This window comes from Staurois parvus, unplaced genomic scaffold, assembly GCF_062004578.1.
Source record: "Staurois parvus isolate SC_StPar_1 unplaced genomic scaffold, SC_StPar_1.0 ptg000209l, whole genome shotgun sequence".
In the NCBI taxonomy this organism is placed as follows: Eukaryota; Metazoa; Chordata; class Amphibia; order Anura; family Ranidae; genus Staurois; species Staurois parvus.
In genome coordinates this window covers 9,365,984-9,382,521 of record NW_028318005.1, presented here as the reverse complement: position 1 = coordinate 9,382,521, position 16,538 = coordinate 9,365,984, and the positions used below count along the sequence as shown (strand labels likewise).

General features: G+C 45.6%; 1 protein-coding gene across 1 annotated transcript in view; it reads left to right on the top strand.

The window, feature by feature from the left end:
- DENND6A (DENN domain containing 6A) overlaps nucleotides 1-16,538 on the top strand; it is a 119,984-nt gene that overhangs the window by 20,530 nt on the left and 82,916 nt on the right. The window lies entirely within an intron of this gene.

Below are 16,538 nucleotides of genomic sequence, written 5' to 3'. Positions count from 1 at the left end.
CACCCATATTTAGGGTGTGATATGTAACATGGTACTAAATGAGCAGCCCCCACATCTCCCAATCCCCCATTGTGACAGCAGGTTGGGGATGTTCTCCCTGCACCCACTATCACAGAGTTGTGTGAATGGGAGAACTACAACTACCGTCAGTGATTGCGGCTTATGGCTTGTGGTTCTCAGTGAACTACCAGGGCATTGATGAGCGCTCTAGGTAGTTAATTGATCCTTCCTGTCATTCAGTAACTTTCTGCCCATATGAGGCATGAGGACAAGGACAGCTAAATTGGCAGTCTGCAGGAGCCTGTAATGCAACTGCACCTGCCATCAGCAGATCGTGGGTGCAAAAATGTACAGGTTCCTATTAAAAATAATAATAAATGCACATTTTTTTTCTTTACCTGCAAGAAGATGTGCATTTTATTTATTTTTTAAAAGGGTGAGCTTATCCTTTAACCAGATAGTAAAGTACAGTATTGGTCAGCATCTGGTATGAGCAACTGGTAATTTTTAATATTGCGGTCAAATATATATATAATTATTATACAGGATTTATATAGGGCCCTGCTCCTTGGAGCTTACAATCTAGGATGGAAAAAAAAAAAAAAAAAATATATATATATATATATATAATACTTTTTATGTGCTATTAAAAATGGCCCCCCTGCATCTTTAAAGCGGAGCTCCACTCACCCTGTCAAAAAATAAGTTAGCAGCTACAATAACTGTAGCTGCTGACTTTTAAAAAACAGCCACTTACCTGTCCCCCGGTCCTGTGTTGTGTCCCCCGCAGCTCGTTTCACCGGCCGTACTGTATTCCAGGAGGCCGGCATCTTCATTGTGGGCACCCGGCTGTGACTGCTTGCGGCTTCACAGCCGGGTACCCACTGCGCATGCGTGAGTAGCGCTGCACTTCGTGAATGGTCCTGTAGTTTTCTGGGACCTGTCACTTGTCCCACAAGACTACAGGGAGGGAGGACACCTTCCATTTGCGATCGGACCGGAAGTGGGGGCGGGTACCTGTTAAATTCGGGTAGCCACTCCCCCCTGTTCCCCAAAGGTGCCAATCCTTAATGGGGAGCAGGGGAGCAGTCCTTAAAGCAGAACTTCCCCTTTTTGGTGGAGCTCCGCTTTAAGGCACAGTGTACTGGTATGCACCGCATACTAGCAAATTTTGACAGATCTACCTGTCAAAACAGGGCCCTCCAGCACTGTACTGTCAACACTCCCGCTGGTCCTGGGTACTTCCATCTTCACTCTGTCTTCCCTGTCTCTGTGCTGAGCTTTCAATGGCCAGGCCACGATTTGCATGCATGGGAATGACATCACCGCGACACACAGTGGGTGCCATAAATGTAGTCTGAACTGTGTTCGAACATAAGCAGCTACGATCACATTACCGCTAACGGGTGGAAAAGGTATTTATGCCACAAGTGACCACTAGAGTCTCTTCTGTTATAAAAACTTTGCCTGTCAATGTTTTTTTGTAAATAGGAGTTCAATACCACTGTAGCTACAATCATTAAGCCTTCCCGACCAGCATTTAGGATGGGGAGTCAGTCTTTAAGCAGAGGCACTTGTTGGCCAGCTCTGTCACTTCCCAAACCTTTTACACATGAAACATATGGCCTCGGCATTGGTAATGTGGTTATCTGCTGGACTGAGCGCTGAGCAATGGTTTCTTTGAAAAGAGAAGTATTTTGCCATTTGTTTTCCCTTAAATGAATTCAGTGCAGTGCAATTATGGTGATAAATGAAGTTTTGAGATTTTGACAATTGGTCCACCAGCACTGGAAATACAGTGCATACAATCCACCACCCACTCCGACGGAAATATCCTCGACCTTGTCTTCTCCAACCGCTGCGCTCCCCACAACCTCACTAACACCCCCTTCCCTCTCTCTGACCACAACCTGATCACCTTCTCTATCTCCTCGTCCTCCAACTCCTACCCCTCCAAATATCACACTACTACCAGCCGTAACCTCCGCAACCTTAACCCTGCCTCCCTCCACTCCGCAGCTGATCAACTCCACGACCGCATCCTCCCCCTGTCCTGCCCCAACTTGGCTTTGACCGCCTACAACAATGCGCTCTCAACAGCCCTTGACTCACTAGCGCCTTTAACCACACGCAACATCAGACCCCGACCACTCCAGCCCTGGCAGACTGATCACACCAAAACCCTCAAACGACAAAGTCGTGCCCTGGAGCGACTATGGCGCAAAACCAAATCCCAACAAGCCTTCACCCGCTACAAATCTGCCTTCCACACCTACACCTCCTCCCTCCATGCTGCCAAACAGGCCTACTTCTTGACCCTCATCAAGGCCCTCTCCTCCAATCCTCGCCGACTCTTTTCTGCCTTCAACTCTCTACTCTCTCCACCCCCCCTCCACCCAGCACATCACTCACTGCCCTTGAGATTGCCAATCACTTCAAAAACAAGATTGACACAATTCGCAAGGACATTGCCGCAACTCACACACCCTCTCAACCCGTCCCCTCTCACACAGCTACCCCCTTATCCCCCCTCCCCCTCGACATAACCCGCAGGGACTTCGTCGCTGCTCAAACTCTCTCCAACCCCCTTCACCCTCACTCAGCTACCCCCTCATCACCCCTCTCCCATGGCCCCACCACTGCTCTGACCTCCTCTCCCACCCCACCCTACATTCCTCATACTGAAGCTCCCCCAACACTCCGCACCTTTGACCTTACTACCATTGAAGAAGTCTCCAAGATCCTCTCTGATGCCCGCCTCACCACCTGCCCCCTTGACCCTATCCCCACACAACTCCTACAACCTCCCCTCCCCCTCCATCCTACGCTCCCTCACCCACATCTTCAATCTCTCCCTCTCCTCAGGCACTTTCCCCTCCCCTCTGAAACATGCACACATCACCCCCATACTTAAAAACCCCTCCCTGGGCCCCAATGACCCGAACAACCTCAGACCCATCTCCCTGCTCCCATTTACATCTAAACTCCTCGAGCGCCTAGTCTACACCCGCCTATGCTCTCACCTCAACGACAACAACCTCCTCGATCCTCTACAGTCCGGCTTCCATCCCCTACACTCCACCGAAACCGCCTTACTCAAACTCTCCAACGACCTGCTAATCGCCAAAGCTAATGGCCACTAATCAGTGCTCCTACTCCTTGACCTCTCTGCGGCCTTCGACACAGTCGACCACCCCCTCCTCCTCAAAAAACTACACTCCCTCGGCCTCAGAGACTCTGCTCTCTCCTGGCTCTCATCCTACCTGTCACAACGCTCCTTCAGCGTTACCTATAATGCTACCACCTCCCCCTCACTCCCCCTCTCTGTTGGGGTCCCTCAAGGCTCTGTCCTTGGGCCCCTTCTCTTCTCCATCTATACCTCCTCCCTTGGCCAACTCATACACTCTCACGGCTTCAACTACCACCTCTATGCCGACGACACACAAATCTATCTCTCAACCCCCCACCTCACCCCCTTGGTCTCAGCCCGAATCACACACCTACTGAGCGACATATCAGACTGGATGTCGCTCCACTTCCTTAAATTGAACCTCTCCAAAACCGAGTTTCTTGTCTTCCCCCCAGCCCGGACACCACCCCCCATTGATTTCTCCGTCGCATCCAACAACGCTACCATCAAACCCGCCCTGCAGGCCAGAGTACTGGGTGTCATTCTGGACTCCAACCTATCCTTCCAGCCCCAAGTCCAATCTTTAACAAACTCGTGCAGACTCCACCTCCGCAACATCGCCAAAATCCGCACATTCCTAATTCCAGAAACCACTAAACAGCTCATCCACTCTCATCATATCACGACTCGACTACTGCAACTCCCTCCTCACTGGCCTGCCTCGCCGCTGGCTATCCCCGCTTCAGTCCATCCTGAATACGGCTGCCAGACTCATTCACCTTTCTAACCGCTCTGTCTCCGCCACCCCCCTCTGCCAATCCCTCCACTGGCTTCCGATTGCGCAACGGATCAAATTCAAAATCCTAACGCTGACGTACAAAGCTGTCCACCATACTGCCCCGAACTACATCACTGACCTAATATCCAAGTACCGCCCAGCACGCACACTCCGCTCCTCACAAGACCTCCTTCTCTCTAGTTCCCTGGTCTCCTCCTCCCATGCCCGCCTCTAGGACTTCTCCAGGGTGTCACCCAACCTCTGGAACTCCCTGCCCCAACCCATCAGATTATCACCTACTCTTCTCTCCTTTAGGCGCACCCTGAAAACCCATCTCTTCAGGGAAGCCTACCCCACCCCCTGCTAACTTGCCGACCTCCTCCACTCTTCCTACCACCCCATCCCCCACAGCTATCTCCTCCTGTGCCAACACCCCCTCCCTCTTAGATTGTAAGCTCGAAAGAGCAGGGCCCTCGAACCCCTCGTGTATCACATTGTATTGGTATTGTTCTGTCACATGTTCTGTCCCCCTTTGTAATGTACAGCGCTGAGTGAACTATTGGCGCTTTATAAATACTGTATAATAATAATAGAACATTGAGCTGTTTAAATTATAACTAAATGCAATTTTTTTTTTTTTTAGTTTTGGATAGAGTGGAGAGGGATTGGAGCCCCTGTTTACTGTTATCATCGAAAATGACATTAACCACTTGCCTACAGGGCACGTATACCCCCTTCCTGCCCAGGCCAATTTCCAGCTATCAGCGCTCTTGCACTTTGAATGACAATTGCGCGGTCATCCAACACTGTACCCATATGAAATTATCATTTTTTGTGACAGAGCTTTATTTTGGTGGTATATAATCAACTCTGGGTTTTTTATTTTTTCTTAAACCAAAAACCACAGTTTTTTCTTAGTTTTTGTTATAAAAATTTGTAAATAAGTGATTTTTCTTCTTCACTGATGTGCGCTAATGAGGCTGCAGTGATGGGCACTGATAGGCTGCACTGATGAGGAGGCACTGGTAGGTGGCACTGATGGGCATTGACAGGCATCACTGATGGGCACTGAAAGGCAGCACTGACTGGTGGCACTGACTGGGGCTGTTAGGTGGCACTGACTGGGGCTGTTAGGTGGCACTGATAGGCGGCACTGACTGGCAGCAATGATGGGTGACACTGAAAGGCAGCTCAGATGGGCACTGATATGTGGCATTGATGTGGCACTGATATGTGGCACTGATGGGCACTGGCACGTGGCACTGATAAGCACTGACAGCTGGCACTGCTGGGACTACACTGATCATCAGGGCACACTGAGTGCTCTGATGATCAGCGTACATTTCCCCTCCGCGGAATGCTGATTACCAGCTCTCCTCTTGAGCTGTCAGCGATAACCGGCATTTCCCTGTTTACATGTGATCAGCTGTGATTGGACACACCTGATCACATGACCGAGCCGACATCTTCGGCTCTTTCCGTGGATCAGTGATCCACTGTGTCCGAGGGACACAGCGCACTGCTGTTCGCCGCGCTTCGGGAGCCGCACATGCGCATATGACGTCCTCCCAGAATGAGAGAACCACCTTGCGTCTGTCATATTACTATATGGCGGGCGGGAGGTGGTTAAAAAAATCCCACATTTTGGGTTGACACCAGAACAGTAAAAGAGGAAATCTTCGGAGTACAATAGTTTTGGTGACACCCTGAAATTCTCTCACTATAGAAGGATTTCCTCTCGCTTCCTGTTTTGGCTATGGGACAGGACGGAATGGGAAATCTCCCCTATGGGACACAGATGGCAAAAAAATTGACAGGTGTTAGAACCCTCCCTTACTCTGTCCAAAATGGGGAAAATAAAAGTTTTGCTTTTTTAGTTACACTTTAAAGGATAAGTTAACCTTTTGTAACATGTTACACCCATATCCACGTTACGAATGGAACAGCCTCCGTACCCCCCCCCCCCCCCATCCCCGTTATGACAGCTAGCTCAGGATTTTCTCCCCCCTGCTAGCTGTCACAATTTTTTTTAAAAGTGGCCATGCGGGGCTCCGCCCACCTTGCTACATCACTCATTCACAGTATTCTGTGAATGACTACACTACAAGTTCTGACAGCCTTTGCGGCTGTCGGCTTGTAGTTCTTAATGAACTACCATGGCGCTGTGTAGCACAATGGTAGTTCTTTCAGTCATCCTGTCAGTAAGTATCTGCTTTCCCATACGAGGTGTACGGGCACACAGATACACTGACAGGTCTGTAGGAGACCTACATGGCATCAGTCATCTGCTGATAGCTGGTGCAATGCTTTACAGGCTCCAGAAACATAAATTAATAAATGTACTTTTTTTTTTTAACCTACAAAAAATTGCATTTATTATTTTTTGTTTAAGCCATTGCTATTAATTTTGCATATTTGCACTTGAAATAACTGAACTTAATATGGTTTGAGTTATGAGTGTCTTATTTGTGTCTTTGGATTGTAAGTTTTGATGTCTTTGCATTTTTTGGTCTGTTCCTTTTAATTTGAATCTGAAATAGTGATAAAAAAAACAAATCCTTTCACACTTTATTACCATTCAGTAAAATGAAATGATGTTCTTATAGCCTCAGCAAACAGATCATGTTACCATTTCTTAAGTGAAAATGATGTTTGTGATAAGCCCTGTTCATAGGTGAAGTGTGATCATTCCTGTCATTCCTGTCTGCGGACTTTCACCTGTACCACATTATGTAATCCTAGAGCTGGTGACGGGTGATTTATGGCTGGGAAAATTAAAAGGGATGTTGCTGGAATGTCTCTAGAGACCTTTGCTCTGTGCTGAGCCAGCGGACTGGATTCACTGCCAGTACTACATTTGCTGTTTCATGCTAGGAGAGAAAATTGAGAGAGTAGGAAAGCCTTCTGCACTGCATTGAATTGGGTTCCACATGTTGCTTTTTTCATAGTTAGGGCCAGGGGCGGACTGGCCATTTGGAAACTCAGGCACTGCCCGAGGGCCCGGGGTCAGTAGGGGGCCCCATGAGATTCCCCTTGTACCTTTTTCATAGGCTTTTTAGAGTTTGGGCAAGGACACAGGGGTCGCTTGATCCTCTATTGCCCGGGGGCCCCATGAGTTTTCAGTCCGCCCCTGGTTAGGGCCCATTAACATCTCAGCAATGTGCATTGCAATGCAAACATTTTCGTGCGTTGAGACAAGATCTGTTGGCCAGTTTATTTTGAACCAGCTGTGGATTTGCTTTAAAGAGGAACTCCCATAAGCAATAAAGTGGTAGAAAACTCTAATTAAAAAAAAAGTCCGGTCCCCCTGCAAGTTAATGGCATAATGCGCTAGTATGCATCACCTACTAGCACATTTTAAAAGATTAATCTGTAAAACAAACCCTCCAGTAGTGCACTGTCACCACTGCAAGGGTTTCCATCTTCACCCAGTCTTCCTTCCGAGTTCTTGGGCTCCGATCATTTGAATGGTTGAGCCATGATGACGTCACTCCTGCTCATATGCATGGAAGTCACGGTTGTTGCACAGAACTCTGGATTGATGGCACACTCGCTGTGCCCTCAATTCAGAGCACACTGTGCATGCGCTGGTGATGTCACTGACTGGAAAAACGTGCATATATCTCCTAAATGGAGCATGTTTAGATGTTTTACAGCCTTAGGTTGTACGCTCCTTGAGGGTTAGGGACTGATGTGAATGTACAATATATATGTAAAGCGCTGCATAAAATTGAAGGCGCTATATAAGTACCTGAAATAAATAAATGTTCATTTTACCTACAGGTAAGCTTTATTATAATCTTGTCTGTAGCTAAAGGTGACAAAGTGGCATTTACTGCCACATTCAAACTTTAAATGCAGGTCCATACATTCATTTCAATACCTGTAATAGTTTCTCCAATGAAACCACATTGAAACATGAAGGATATCCTTTATTTTTCCTTGTTTTGCATCTTTACTGATCCTCTCCTAGTAGAAGTTGATTTGTAGACGTTAGATTGAGCAAAAGCAGTTTCCACCTTTTTATTGAGAGTGCCTGAAGGAGGGGATGTGTCTGCTATAGTTCTCCCACCCAGTTCCCCTATTCCACCCCCTTTGTCTAATCAATAGTTGCTAGGATGCAGGCAGCTGGGGCACACATCGTGATTGATGCTGCACAGTATCATTGGTTGCTAGGACGCAGGCAGATGGGCTTCACTTGTCATCAGTCATGGTGCCGGTGGCCAGATTGCATGTACCTTGGGGACATGTGAAGCTGTGCAGTTCGGTTTCCTGCTTCCTGGCAACCACTGTTGATATGCAGCCCCACCACCTCTGTACTTTTAACCAATGTGGCCTGCCCAGCTGTCTCTTAAAGGCCAATGAGAAGACAGAGAGCGTGGAAAAGGAGACCTGACCCCTCTCCCTTCATTAATAGTGAAGCACCTAATGCCTGAGATAAGCGCTGTCAATTATAGCTAATTAAAATTAATCTATGGGTTCTTTCTGATTCCCTTTTGTTTTATTTTCTTTCTCTTTTCTTCTGATTTCTTTTCTTTTCCCTTTTCTTTTATTTTTATTTTTTCCAATATAATGTTGGATTACTGCTGCTCTTTGGCTCGGCTGTTTGCCGTCCCTTTTTGATGTCTTCGGACTTTTTTGTTATTTGACTATTACAAGGCAGCAGGATGTTCCTGTCTATATGTTATTCTGCTCTGCCCCTGCGAGGGCATATTTTGAGCTTGATATGTTCTTAAAAATCAAACCTTTCCTAATAAAAATATTGAAACAGAAAATTAATCTATGGGGAAGGGGTGTTGTCAACCACGCTATCTTGGCAATATCGCAACCCAGAAAAATGGGGTAAAGGAGCAACAAATACAATGTTTGGCAAGAATTCTTTTTTGAATGCACAAAAAATTAAGGCCTGTGCATTTTATGTTTTTCAAAATTCAGCCCCCCATAATTTACAAAGCATTTGCAACTGATGCGGTGTACTGTAGTGAAGGTATGTGACCGCACACTGTAGATGTACTTTTGGGTTGTAAAGACAATAATTGGTTGCACCCCAGCACACATATACAGTGTGCAGCCAGAAAGCTAGTTGTAATGCACTGTGGTGTGAATAAAGAAGCCCCCCCGGTCTTAAAGTGTTATTAAATTCAGGGCCCTGCATTCATTCTATCTGGTCAGCTGCCTGTGCTCAATGGAGTATCGAGGGAGTGAAGGAAAGGTAGATGTATGTTGAGGAGGATTGGAAGAATAAAACAGACATTGGTTTGCTTTAAAATGCATACTAAGGAAATTGATTTCCAGTTTAGAGTTTTATTTTTTCCTCCCTAGCTGTAGAGACGGTGTAATAGCATTCCCAAACGTGCCTACTGTGACCCCCCCTTGGAGTATGTCAGTTACAAAGAACCTGATGTATCAAATTGGCATTTGAAATATGTTTAAGGTGGCTTTTCAGCTTCAGGCCTACTCTTGTAGCTACTCTGTAGGTTTGAATCTGATAGGTATGCAGCAAGCTGAGAAAAAGGCAGTTCATGTATACAGCATTTCGGGAAGCAGACCTGCCCATTGCACAGTTGAGGATCTTGTTGAAATATGAGTACCTGAAATATTGAATATGAAAGTAGAACTTGGGGTACATTCACACGGGCATTAGTTTACAGCTGTTTTCTGACAAGTATTCTGACCTTCTCCAGAGCAGGGAAAGTAGCTGTGAATAGTTACGTATTGTCCATGTAATTACACACGAATAAGTATGTTTAATTATGGCTGAAAACAAACACAAAGTGCACCAGCCTAGTGCATTACCATAAGACTTTAATGGATTAAAAGAAAATAGCCAAACTACTCACAAAGATAAAGGATACATTGCATACAAAGTCCAACAAGCCACGGGGAGCATATTCATCCACCAGGGCACAGCTTATGCGTTTCAAGGGTGAGACCCTCTTTCTCGGAGCTAGCCAGAGTCACTGAACTCAGAACTTAAATAGAAATGACATAATACCCATATGGCAAAGTCCTACCCTTAACAAAGATGGGGTGGGACCAGGGGCGGACAGACAACTCATGGGGCCCCCGGGCAATAGGGGATCATGGGGCCAGTGTCCTTGCCCAAACTCAAAAAAGCCTATGAAAAAGGTACCAGGGGCATCTCATGGGGCCCCCTACTGACCCCGGACCCGTGGGCAGTGCCCGAGTTTCCAAATGGTCAGTCCGCCCCTGGGTGGGACTTAAGGGTAGGACTGTGCCATTTGGGCATTATGTCATTTCTATTTAAGATCTGAGTTCAGTAAACTCTGGCTAGCTCTGAGGAAGAGGGTCTCACCCTTGACACGCAAAAACTGTGCCCTGGTGGATGGACTTGTTCCCTGTGGCTTGTTGGACTTCTGCATGCACTTTATTCTTCATCTTTGTGAGTAGTTTAGCTATTTTCTTTTAATCCATTAAAGTCTTAAGGTAATGCAATAGGCTAATGCTCTTTCTTCTTGTGTCTGTTTTTTGCGTTGGGTTTTTTTTTTTTTTTTCCTCGAATTGAAGAAGGCCTATTCAAGTGTTGAGCGTCACAATTGTGCTTGGTGCCTACTTATACAAACAATTGCTTGACAAGATTTAAAAGTAACCTGCCCTGACTCTCTGTGTGGACTTTGCATCTGGAGGGCCGGTCGTCTTGTAGCGTGGACTTTATATTCCTTTACCTTTTTTTTAAATTATGGCTGAGTTGAGGCGTGGAAAGGTGTTTTTTTATTCTTCTCAAATTACAGACTACACATTATGCCGACATCTTCCTCTGATCACCCATGGTATCACCTATGGTATTTCTCTTACTGACTACCCTTTGTCCTTGACCACTAATGTAAGAATATACATCTTCCTCTGACCACCACTTTAAGGAGATAATTAAAGCAGAGTTCCACCTGGAAAAAAAAAATTAAAAATGGATTCTTCTATAGGCTGACTTCAGAGACCCCCCCCCCTCTCCTGAAAACCCGAAGTGGTTAATTATATATATGTGTGTGTGTGTGTGTGTATATATATATATATGTGTGTATATCCCATGAGGGGGGGGGAAGCAGTTAGGAAATAAAAATATACCAAAAACTGCCAGTGACCAGAGATCAGACTGTTTTCTTGGGGATTTTGCATAGACGTCCTGTGCAGCTTCCACACAAACCCCAATTTTGTTTCTTAGCTCTTTGATTTGGATGCTCTGCATTATACATGCAGCTGAACTCAAATAATAGGCCTGTATATTCAAGCCTTTGGAAGGAGAATGTTGCTGTCTGTGTCAAACAAATCTTTCTTTTCATCTTAATAGTAGAAATGACCATGTTACATAGAGACTGGTTTCATTGGCAACCTGTATTTCTTGCTTGATGTAGTAAAATACAAGGTCGCATATCACATACTGCCACTTCCCTCCCAACCAGATTTGTTTCACTATAACTGTAAAAAACAAAAAAAACATATAAAATAAAGTTAGAAAATATTCTTGTCTAACACCTGGGGTTTACCTGCGTCACCTAATGGTGACATCATGATCCTTCTGGTTAATCTTAAGAACAATGAGTATGCCAAATCTCACAAGAAGACATTCAAGATTATTGCAGAAGCTTCTTCTTGTCGGACTTGGGACAAGCCACATTCCCTGGATCTCACTAAAAGGATTGCGACTTCACCCTCTACAGTGCAAAAGCTGTGTGTAAAGACCTTTTTAAAGTGGTTGTAATCTTCTGAAATGAAAAATGAATAAAGCTTATCCCTCTATAGCATGTACTAGCCTCAATCCAAAGCACCTACTCTGGTTCCTATCTGCTCTCTCTTCCCTCTGCTATCTGCATGAGTCGTTTCTGGCTGGTAATAAGGACATCACAGAATCCCAGGGATGGCCTAGGCCCCCTCCAGCATACAGAGCATCAGCTGTACAAGTGTCCCTATGAGTCTGTGTAGAGGCGGGTATATCCTTTCCTTCCTTTCAGGTCTCAGATTACACTCGGTGTTCTGTGATGTTCTGTGTGTGACCTCAGATCCCTGCATCTGGAGTGTGGAGATGCTGTGTAAAATGTGTGCTTTAGGAAGCTGTAGAGGAGAGAGGGCTTGTAGCTAAACAGATACAACTTATGTAGGAGAATTTGTTTGACATCTGCGTATCACTTGAGGCCAGTGTATGTATGTAAGGGTTTATAACCACTTTAAGGAAACAAACTTGTATACTTAACCCCATCTTTTGCCCCTGGTGCAGAGGTGTGGGTGACATCACACTCCTGCTGAGATCCTGGGGAATGCAGCGCGTCCCAATTCTAGTGAGAAGAGGTTCTTGCACTGGACTGGAGTGTCTTCTCATAAGATTTGGGCTGCTCATCGTTATCCAGGAATTATGCCAGAATGATGACGACAACATGCCCAGCAATGGTGAAAACTGGGCTAAGGTAGGTATAACATCTAACTTTTTTTCCATATAGGTACAGTCCTCAACAGCAATTTTAACAGAGGCCTGGATCAAATAATCAGACCTTACACTTTAATGAAGTGTCTGCTTTAAAGCTGTAATGACATGTACTGGATAGGGGAGGGGCAGTATTCATAAGCAGTTTTTGAGTTTTAATTCAAGGTTAAACCGTTTCTAAGCCAAAAATGTAATAAGTTGCAGTTTTCGGGTTCTTGGATATGGTGTTTGTGTTATTTTTTTTTCTTTATTCCTTTTTTTTTTTTTTTTTTTCCCCTTTTATTTTCACTTGGTTATTCTTCAATATATGCATTTTCTGTTCCTTTTGTATCTACATTCACGTATCTTTAAAGGCAAATTTGTCTTTATTATTTTGCATAAATTTTACCAGACATAACATGAGAAGTATAAAGAACATGTACAAGTGGATAACAAAAACAAAACCGCACAGATGAGGTTATGATCCATATGGATATAAGAAAATGATGCAGTAAAACTGCCAGAGGAAATGATCAATAACTTACCGTATTTTTCGCTCCATAAGACGCACCTGACCATAAGACGCACCTAGGTTTTAGAGGCAGAAAACAGGAAAAAAAAATTCTGAACTAATGGACTGCGGACATAGTACATGAGATGACCAGAGACTGCGGACATAGTAGAGGAGATGACCAGAGACTGCAGACATAGTACAGGAGATGACCAGAGACTGCGGACAGTATGGGAGATGACCAGAGACTGCAGACACAGTACAGGAGACGATCGGAGACTGCGGACACAGTACAGGAGACGATCGGAGACTGCGGACACAGTACAGGAGACGATCGGAGACTGCGGACACAGTACAGGAGACGACCGGAGACTGCGGACACAGTACAGGAGACGACCGGAGACTGCAGACACAGTACAGGAGACGACCGGAGACTGCGGACACAGTACAGGAGACGACCGGAGACTGCGGACACAGTACAGGAGACGACCGGAGACTGCGGACACAGTACAGGAGACGACCGGAGACTGCGGACACAGTACAGGAGACGACCGGAGACTGCGGACACAGTACAGGAGACGACCGGAGACTGCGGACACAGTACAGGAGACGACCGGAGACTGCGGACACAGTACAGGAGACGACCGGAGACTGCGGACACAGTACAGGAGACGACCGGAGACTGCGGACACAGTACAGGAGACGACCGGAGACTGCGGACACAGTACAGGAGACGACCGGAGACTGCGGACACAGTACAGGAGACGAGCGGAGACTGCGGACACAGTACAGGAGACGAGCGGAGACTGCGGACACAGTACAGGAGACGAGCGGAGACTGCGGACACAGTACAGGAGACGACCGGAGACTGCGGACATAGTACAGGAGATGACTGCTGATCTTTGGGGAGGGGGGGAGCCGGTACCTTAATTTGACAGGTACCCGCTCTTACTTCCGCGGAGTTGTTCTTTGATCTTACCTGTTCTTCTATCCAGCCGCACGCTGTCTACCCAGCTTCTGTAGTGTGGGCGCTCGGCGGACAGCCGGATGCCCAGTGCGCATGAGTGAGAAGCGCTGCGATTTGTGATTGGTCCGGCGGCTTTTGGGATCTGTCATGTGTCCCAGGTACCGCCTTACCATTCACAAAGAGCACCGCTTCTTGCGCATGCGCACTTGGGACCCGGCAGTCACGTACACTACAGAAGCCGGGAAGACAGCGCGCCGCTGGATAGAGGAATAGGTAAGGTCCCACTGCAGAGCTGAGCGGCCGGCCCAGTATTCTGACGCGGCGGTGGAAATACCGGAGTGGCCGCTCCATATTCGCTCCATAAGACGCACTGACATTTTCCCCCCTTTTTTTGGGGGAAAAAAGTGTGTCTTATGGAGCGAAAAATACGGTATATTACGTAGGCATAACATAATAAAGTATCAGGGGGTATCCCCGGACGAGATGTCTGAAACAATATGAGAGAACTCCATACAACCAAAAATGTAAACTGGAAAAGAAAAAAGGGAAGTGGGGGAAAGAAAAAAGTCAGCGGAAAGGAAAGCAAAAGAGAAGAGAGGGGGTTGGAAGACGGGAACATTAGAAAGCTACAGTAGGGTGGTTCCTCAACCGAGTCTACATCCATGTTTCTTTAGAGGGAGCCATGGCTGACAGAGGCTGGACTTTAAACACGTCCATCTTTGTTCAATACCAATACTTTTAAAGTGGAACAGCACTGCTTCTGAGCACCACAAACCAAAAATGCTCTTTAATTCATTTTAATATTATAAGCAAACTCCATCCATGTCTCCATGCTTTCTTTTGTTGAGAAATCACTCCTCTAGCATTTCTGGCCATCTTGAGTAAGGGCAGATCATTCATGTAGCATTTACTTCCTGGACTCCATCCGCCTTTAGCTTATGCATACAGATAGGAGGGTCTACTTAGCTGAGAAAGCTCCTCCTCCCCTCCTAAAGACTCCTGGGATATATGATATCATTTGTCTAGCTCCGGAAACCAGAAAGTAACTGAAGAAATGTAAGGAAAACCCCAAAAACGTAAAACAAGTAATAATATGATATACTTTTGAATCTGTTTATCAACGCTAGTGGCATAAGGATTAAAAAGAGTCAATGTTGATTGAGAGAGTGAAGTTCTGATTTAAACTCTCAGAAAATTACAATGACACTGTATTTTCTGTACTTGCTGAATATTTTCTTAGATGTGGTGGCTTTTCTTTTTTCTTTTTTGCTAGGGACTGGTAGTCTACAATATATTTTATTTCGTCTTTTAGGTTTAGTTAGGCTTTAACATGTTTGTTTCAGTATGTATATACAGTCAGGTCCATAAATATTGGGACATCGACACAATTCTAACATTTGTGGCTCTATACACTACCACAATGGATTTGAAATGAAACAAACAAGATGTGCTTTAACTGCAGACTGTCAGCTTTAATTTGAGGGTATTTACATCCTAATCAGGTGAACGGTGTAGGAATTACAACAGTTTGCATATATGCCTCCAACTTGTTAAGGGACCAAAAGTAATGGGACAATTGGCTTCTCAGCTGTTCCATGGCCAGGTGTGTGTTATTCCCTCATTATCTCAATTACAATGAGCAGATAAAAGGTCCAGAGTTCATTTCAAGTGTGCTATTTGCATTTGGAATCTGTTGTTGTCAACTCTCAAGATGAGATCCAAAGAGCTGTCACTATCAGTGAAGCAAGCCATCATTAGGCTGAAAAAACAAAACAAACCCATCAGAGAGATAGCAAAAACATTAGGCATGGCCAAAACAACTGTTTGGAACATTCTTAAAAAGAAGGAACACCCCGGTGAGCTCAGCAACACCAAAAGACCCAGGAGACCACGGAAAACAACTGTGGTGGATGACCAAAGAATTATTTCCCTGGTGAAGAAAACACCCTGCACAACAGTTGGCCAGATCAAGAACACTCTCCAGGAGGTAGGTGTATGTGTGTCAGTCAACAATCAAGAGAAGACTTCACCAGAGTGAATACAGAGGGTTCACCACAAGATGTAAACCATTGGTGAGCCTCAAAAACAGAAAGGCCAGATTAGAGTTTGCCAAACGACATCTAAAAAAGCCTTCACAGTTCTGGAACAACATCCTATGGACAGATGAGACCAAGATCAACTTGTACCCGAGTGATGGGAAGAGAAGAGTATGGAGAAGGAAAGGAACTCCTCATGATCCTAAGCTACCACCTCATCAGTGAAGCATGGTGGTGGTAGTGTCATGGCGTGGGCATGTATGGCTGCCTATGGAACTGGTTCTCTTGTATTTATTGATGATGTGACTGCTGACAAAAGCAGCCGGATGAATTCTGAAGTGTTTCGGGAATATTATCTGCTCATATTCAGCCAAATGCTTCACAACTCATTGGACGCCGCTTCACAGTGCAGATGGACAATGACCCAAAGCATACTGCAAAAGCAACCAAAGAGTTTTTTAAGGGAAAGAAGTGGAATGTTATGCAATGGCCAAGTCAATCACCTGACCTGAATCCGATTGAGCATGCATTTCACTTGCTGAAGACAAAACTGAAGGGAAAATGCCCCAAGAACAAGCAGGAACTGAAGACAGTTGCAGTAGAGGCCTGGCAGAGCATCACCAGGGATGAAATCCAACGTCTGGTGATGTCTATGCGTTCCAGACTTCAGGCTGTAATTGACTGCAAAGGATTTGCAACCAAG